The 7302-nt window shown below is 44.0% G+C and overlaps 1 pseudogene; it reads right to left on the bottom strand.

The window, feature by feature from the left end:
- Positions 1 to 2115: 2115 nt before the first annotated feature.
- On the bottom strand, positions 2116 to 6659 carry LOC119283693 (annotated as a pseudogene).
- Positions 6660 to 7302: the final 643 nt, after the last annotated feature.

Genomic DNA, 7302 nt, shown 5'->3' with positions numbered 1-7302 from the left:
CGGGTTAAGTACTACACGTAGCAAGTCAATGGTAGGTGACTGCTTGAAACATTAAATAGAACCACGGCTTTCAAGGTACGAGATGCATTGTTGCACACGCAGACCAGGCACGGGCGTGCCCGTCCATGTATTAATTATCTACGGCACACATTCAATAGAAGAATCTGTTTGACGCCGGAATCACGGTTCTACAGTCATCTTGCCTCTACGAGCAGCAAAATTTTCCACGGACATGTTCACATTTAAGTCAATAGAAGATTCAAGGCCGTGCCTCTGCTTTGGAAATGATTCTGCTGAAAAGCTCCTGTCACGGCTTGTCACGTACCAGACACACGGTACAGCTTGGCATTGTCACGTACCAGACACACAGTCCTGCCTTTGGCATTGTGACGCACTGTTCTACATGCCACACAGGCATGTAGAACAGTTCGTGTCTACCTTCGTGTCTCTTTGTGTTCCACATGATTCTGTTGACTCTAACACCAGGAGAGGCACGGTATGGAGGCCCAGAGAGGCATCCTTGCGTTTTATGCGGCATCAAAATTATCACAGGCATGGGCATGAAGCGCGTAAAGGCATGTTCGGTGGTATTACATAGAGTCACGCTAACCTTTGTCTTATGCACAGCCACGGGCGTTTACTCTGTGAGGCACGGAATGGCCTATACGAGAGACCCTATTTTTAAAAGCGTATTTCCTTGTATGGGCATAAGCACGTGCATACAGCATAGAGGCACGGGCGTCTCTGTGTTTTAGTGTCAAGGGTCACAAGCATGGGTCTACAGCCCTCAAAGGTATTCTAATTACATAGAGTCACACATAGAGGTTTTCTAATTGTATTCATAATGAGTCGGTGGAGAGGCATGATTTATTCTTACCCGGAGCAACGATAGTGCGATTATTACGGAAACCTAATAGAATCGGACGACTGTATGCGTTACAATTGTTTTCGTTGTAAGATTTTAACTCAAATGCACGAACCGTCAAGTGTGTCAGTATTTCAAGTCAGAGGTCACCTTCGTGTCTCTTTGTGCTCCAAATGCATCTGTTGATCTATAACCAGGAGTGGCACGGTAAAGATGCTCAGGCAGGCATGCTTGTGCTTTACGTGGAGCCACATTCGTGCGTTAATTGCGGAAACCCAACGTGCGTGTTACAATTAAGTCACTAGAATATTCAAGGCCGTGCCTCTGCTTTGCAGATGATTCTGCTAAAACATGGACAAAACCAAGTGAATGAAGTGATGGCAGAACCAGGGCTTTTCAAGAACGAGACACACGGTCCTGCCTTCGGCATTGTAAAGCACTGTTCTACATGCCACAGACAGGCACGGCGGTGATTCCACGTGCCTTAGTAGCATGTAAAGACGTGATTCTCTCATAGCAAACTCTGTGAACCTACTGCCAGGCACTATATCCATTTGTAAAACAGAAATGCAAACACAACCGTGACCCGTTGTGTCTGAAATCTTTGCATCACAGAAGCACCGCGTGAAGGCACATGAGGCACGGTTGGACACGCATCGCAAGCAAGGTTATTTGAATTACTTACAATCATGCATTCATAACAGAAGAACATGTGTTAGAACATGCGAGGCACAGTTATCACGAAAGCCACGGTTATGCAGCCCCAGAAGCACGACCCAGATTCTATGCTTAAAAACGTTTTCATTCCATAACGGCGGGCGTGACCATGCAACCGTGAGAGTCACGATTGAACACTCACTGGTGGCATGGCCGTGGCTGCCTGTGCCCTTAGGTTATTTTTATCTCTCTGTCACACAGCACAGAAGCATGCTTGTATGCTTATAACATCCACGTTCAGAAACTGACGCGGCTGCGGAAAATAACAAGGAAGCATGTGCCTCTGATATTTTCACCCGCCGAGTAAAAAATACATAAAGAAGCAAAAGGCGTTCTTATTTAAATTTGTTTTGTTTCTATAACTGCAGCAAATTAACTTACAAGCCGTTCTTATAACCACATCACAAGAAAATAAACAATCCCCACCAATTGCTTGCTATTTCATCGCTCCACGTGCGACCTTGTTTTTGAATGTTCAGCGATCCATTCTTCCTCCTCGACCCTTGTGCAACCCCACCCTTCTGCATTGCTATTCAACCTATTGACCTGTAAAATTAATATTCATGCATAAAAACAAAGTGAAAGATTGCGGTCATCACTATTTGTTGCTTACGTCCTGTTTAAGCTGCATTATTACCTTTTAATTTTTCTATTCGTACTGTTCTCCGGTACAAAAAAGTCTCCACTCAGACCTTTCCTTTCTGAAAATGGACTGCGCAGATTCCGTGCCTTGTCCCGGGCTTCCCTGCATGCATTCTGTTTGTCTGGCTTGTGTGATGTTTGATTCTGGCGTAGATGCAAGACTTTGGTAAATGCTCCCTGCTGTCAGTGGGGTCGTTGGAATTGCTGGCGTCTGACGTCTTCCTCCTGGGCTTGGAGTGCATTGTTCTAAGCCGTTTGATGTCCTCGATGGTGTTGTCGGTGTTGTCGGCCATTTCATTGACCTCGCCCTCTTCTCCTACTGCGATTTCCTCTTTTCCTCTTCAATCCTCATCCTCTCCTGCACTTCTGGGTTATCCGGGCAGTTTGATTTCCTGTGACCCTTTTCTCCACAACGGCCGCGCTTGGTTGCGGCTTTGTAGCCTTCTCCATTCTTCTCAAAACCATCTTTGATTCGATCTCCTTTTTCATACCCTTTGAGCCACTCATGGGAGGGTTCTTGAGAGTTTCGACAAGAACAAGAATGCCTGTGTCTGGTTCCTCGGCAAGTGCCGCCATGACTTTTATTTTCATATCTACCGTACACTCACACAGCACACGGTATGCCTTCTCTTTTCTGCATGCATTTGAACAGATATCCGACAACTCAGCGTAAGCGAGGCCGAATCTCATAGTTTCATCGTCTTGTATGGTCATGCTATCACCTTGACTTGTAAACAGAACTTTCAGACTCTCTGATAGATTCCTGGTCCATCTGGGGATGACAAAGGATTTTGGAAGTTGATCGATCATGCCTGTTTGGTCCATCACCTTAAGCACATGGCAGCACTGAATGCCATCCCTACTCATTTTCTTGCAGCTGCAACTGTATATTTCTTTTTGCTCATCCACATCTACCCTGAACTCAAACCTATCAAATTCCTCACCGGGATATGGTCTCCACACTTTATCTCCAGGATCAATAATCTTTTTTAAAAAAATACTGCCTCCCCTTTGCCAGATCAGAGCACTTGAAGTAAGTTCGGTTCCGTAGCTCCAGCTGGAATTTCCTAAAAATTTCATTCATGTATACTTGACTTGCTTGTCTTTCAATCAGAAAACCCATCTCTAGTGATGGCGCCTTCTCTTCTATTCGGTATCTTTTCTTGTCAAGCGTGGCGAGGCAATTTTGTTGAATCGTGTGATATGCATTAACAAACCTTTTTTATAGTGTCCTTGTGGTCGACGTAATTCTTCCACATCGAATTCGTGCTCTCACTGCGAGTGGTTGTTGACGAGAAAGGATAGAAACAGTCCTTGAAGTAGGCCAGCACCCAAAAATTTCGGAGTTCCCATAGCGTGTTCAGATGTTTGTTGCCTTCCGCCTTGTGCAGAGAAATTGCTGCTTTCCAGGCAGGCTCAAACTCGTCTTGATCTAGTGAGTTTTTGACGATTCAAAATATATCATGAGACATCCCTGGATGCTGCGCAAACACTCTTGCATTATTTTCCTTCAGGTTCTTCCTAATATGCCACCAGCAGAACCTGTGCCTCGTCCTCGGAAGAGCTTCCTTTATTGCAGTCTTCACCGCCTGGTCTTGGTCTGTTATTATGTATTTCGGCTCTTTACCTCCCATTGCATCGACAAACGTGCTTAGGAGCCACTTGAATGAACCTATTTTCTCATCCTTCAAAAGGCCTACTCCAAATAGGACGGTCGACCCATGGTTGTCGACACCTATAATTGGTGCAAATGGCAAGCCATATATATTCGTAGAGAATGTGGTGTCAAAAGACACGAAATCTCCATATAGATCATAATTCATCTTACACAAGGAGTCTGTCCAGAACAGGCTGTGCACTACATTATTCTCTGTCTCTTCCACATAGTGGAATCCCAGCCTCCGCCTCTGCATATCAGCAAACAGTTTCATGGTGTCTACGAAATCAGTGCCGCGCTCTCTAGCCCTGTCCCGGCATGCAATGTTGCTTATGTCAATCGTGTCGAACATAATTACTCGCCTCGATTTCCCTATGGCAGCAAAAATCTGCATAACCTTCCTTGGTTCTAACCCCGCCTTCTGCAGCACTTGTATAAAGAATTTCTCCTGAGGTGTCATCTTCTTATAGCATCTCATGAACTTCAGCATCCAATCAGATGGGTGAAGCTCGTGGTTGTGCTCTGGACGCTCGTTCTTCAGATACCATTTCCTCCTATCTGTATCCCTCTTGGTTGTTACTTGGACTGGGCAGCTTGTCCGGATCAAGCAGTTGCTCCTTCTCTCCTTAACATGTCTCTCAGTTGTTTTATTCTGCCCTTCCTTGGTGCACTGAAAAACCTGCTTGTCAAGTTGCTGATCATATGTCGATCTTCTGCTCATTGATCGCTTGGCTGCAAAGCCAACCTTTCTAGCATATTTGCAGAAAAAGAAAAAGCACTCATCCAATGATCCGAATACAATACCACCTTCTGGTTCGACCGCTTCGGTGACCTCCTGAATCGTTGGGTATATGCCTTCTTTAAACATTCCATCCATTTCTTTCTCTACAATGTTCGGCGGCGCCATGATGATTCTGTCTACCGTGTCTTTGTTCGTCTGATCGCATTCACTTCAGACGACATCAGTCTCATCACCAGCCACAGGTCCACTTACAGCGGAGCTGCTGCTGCTTTGTTGTTTGTCACACGCAGCAGCATCGTTTCTGCATGGCACGGCCAAATCCATAAATGAGTCTGCCTCTCCAATGTTGCATTATCCAATGCTGCTCCCTGTTTCTCCGGCACTCGTGCAACCAAGGGACTGTGCTGCTTCTACCATGCAATCCGTGCTGGTGCTGTACGCTACTTGCTGCTGTGAACATTGCATTTCCTTCAAAATGGATGGAGAACTATGATATTTCTTTCCCTCATCTGTTATCCCCTCCGCCAAATCCTAAACACATGGCAAGAAACAGAATTAGATGTCCAGAGCAGCATATGCATTTTTTTCTAAACAAAGATTTATATGACTCATCAGGGCTCATCTGGTATACCAAAACTAGACCCGTGCCTCTTCACCGAGTATAAGCGGTACACCAGAGGCACTCTTCACATCATGAATGTGACCATGCTACACACACATCTGCACAAAGAGGCACAGATGTGCTTCTGTTTACACCATACAACCGGAGACGCATAACAACATCCTATATAAAAAAGAACAACTGCACATACAGCCGTACAAGACGAATAGCCGTCCTCCTGTTTTCCACTTTACCCTGTTCTACCATAAAACTGTTTGTGTGTTGAATTGAAAAAGCATAGTTCCGACGTCACCTTTGTTTCCCCATGCCTCTCTTGTCCAGCAAATCTTGGCGACAACCTCCGTGCATTGGTGATTTCGCTGACGATTTTGAATGCCATCGAAGATCCTTTGGAAGGACCCCTCATGTTGAACGCCACAGGTGATCCTTTCAAAGGACCTTGCCATATGTTTTCATCGATTCGTGGACTACCGCGATACTTGCTTCCTTCCTCGTACACCTTCGTGTGGAAGATACTGCAATTTAAATATACCAGACAAAAACAAAGAAAAAATTGCTCACAAAAAATATACATTTGCTTTAAATGTTGTTGCACGTTCGTATATGCTGTCACCTGTATTGCTTTCTGATGATGTTGTATGGTAGAGCTCATTGCTCCTATGTTTGATTTTGTCGTTGGGCTCTTCTTGCTTGTGCAAACCGTACTGAATCCTTGAACACCAATGCTTTTGTTGCCAATGATCCTTCTGCTTGCATCAAAGGAAATTATATTACCCTGCACCTCTTCATTATGACCGCCTACAAATGCTGGGTCGTCTCAACGCCCTCTCTGCGCCTTTGTGGGCATCTGTGTCTTCAAACCAAAAACTAATTAGAGGCACGTGCGACTAAAACTTCCACATACATTAAAACCAGCGTTTGAAATTTTCGTCATTACCTGGACAATCTGCTTAGTGCAGTCTCTGCTGCTTAGAATGCTCCTCTTGGCAGGTGTCTGTTGCACACCATGCTCCTGGTTGGGGCGTTTGCCAAGAACTTGTATCTCACTCTTGACTCCAATTATTCCAGCCCGCATAGCATGTGCGTGTTTGACAACATCTGCATCCTTGATCTTCTTCTCGTTTTATAGTAAAAAAAATATTCCACCTCTTGATACTCAACTACAGAGTAGATGCACATGATAAACAGATATTATAGCATTCATCCAGGATATATAAATCATTTTTGTTGTTGTTAATAATCTACTATTTGGTGTTCTCAGTGGTGACACCTTGAAAGCAAACGTCCCAGAAATAAAAGACCAAACACTAATGTTCAACTGCCTTACTATTACCTGCCTCCCATAATCCTTGCCGATGTCGTTCAAAGACCAATCGTCCCTGTTGTCCTGACCAGATGACGCACTCCTGAACATCTGCCCCGAAAAAGAGACGTAATAAATATAAAGGTTATAAACCTGCAGTATCAGTGTTGAAACTTTTCGAAGTCGATATCAACAGAGATATATTTTTAGTTCTATATAATTAACATATATAAATATATACATATATTAATTTTTCATTAAACTACAACCTCAACCAAAGTGAGATCCTCTCATGCTAATTTGCTTGTGCAACACTTAGCACAAAGATAACCATGAAACCTAACAAAAGTAACAACCTCGTATTACAAGGACGAGAGGATACAAAACAAAAAACAAATTCCAAACAAAGCTACAGTGTAAAACTAAACAGTTTTATTCTATGAATCCCGACCACAACAAATTCATCAACGAATTGAATCTCGTGTATCAGGAATCGCCATGCAAAAGGTGCGTTGATAAAAAATTTACTAACCTTTGATTGCCGAATCTTATGTGCTGATTGTTCAGAAGTCACACCTTTCTAAATTGTGGGGGGATCTGCTTCCCTGCAGTTTGTCAGCGATACCCTTCAATGATTTTGAATCTCGGAGAGAGAGAAAAGAGAAAGAGAGAGGGAGAGGGAGAGAGAGAGAAAGAAATAGAGAGGCTACTTCGTTATTTTGCGTGCAGGAGAAGAATAACCTGATAGGTGGGG

Source organism: Triticum dicoccoides, chromosome 4A (assembly GCF_002162155.2).
Source record: "Triticum dicoccoides isolate Atlit2015 ecotype Zavitan chromosome 4A, WEW_v2.0, whole genome shotgun sequence".
Classification (NCBI taxonomy): Eukaryota; Viridiplantae; Streptophyta; class Magnoliopsida; order Poales; family Poaceae; genus Triticum; species Triticum dicoccoides.
Note: the sequence above shows the minus strand (reverse complement) of the source record. Positions and strands in the feature narration are given on the sequence as shown.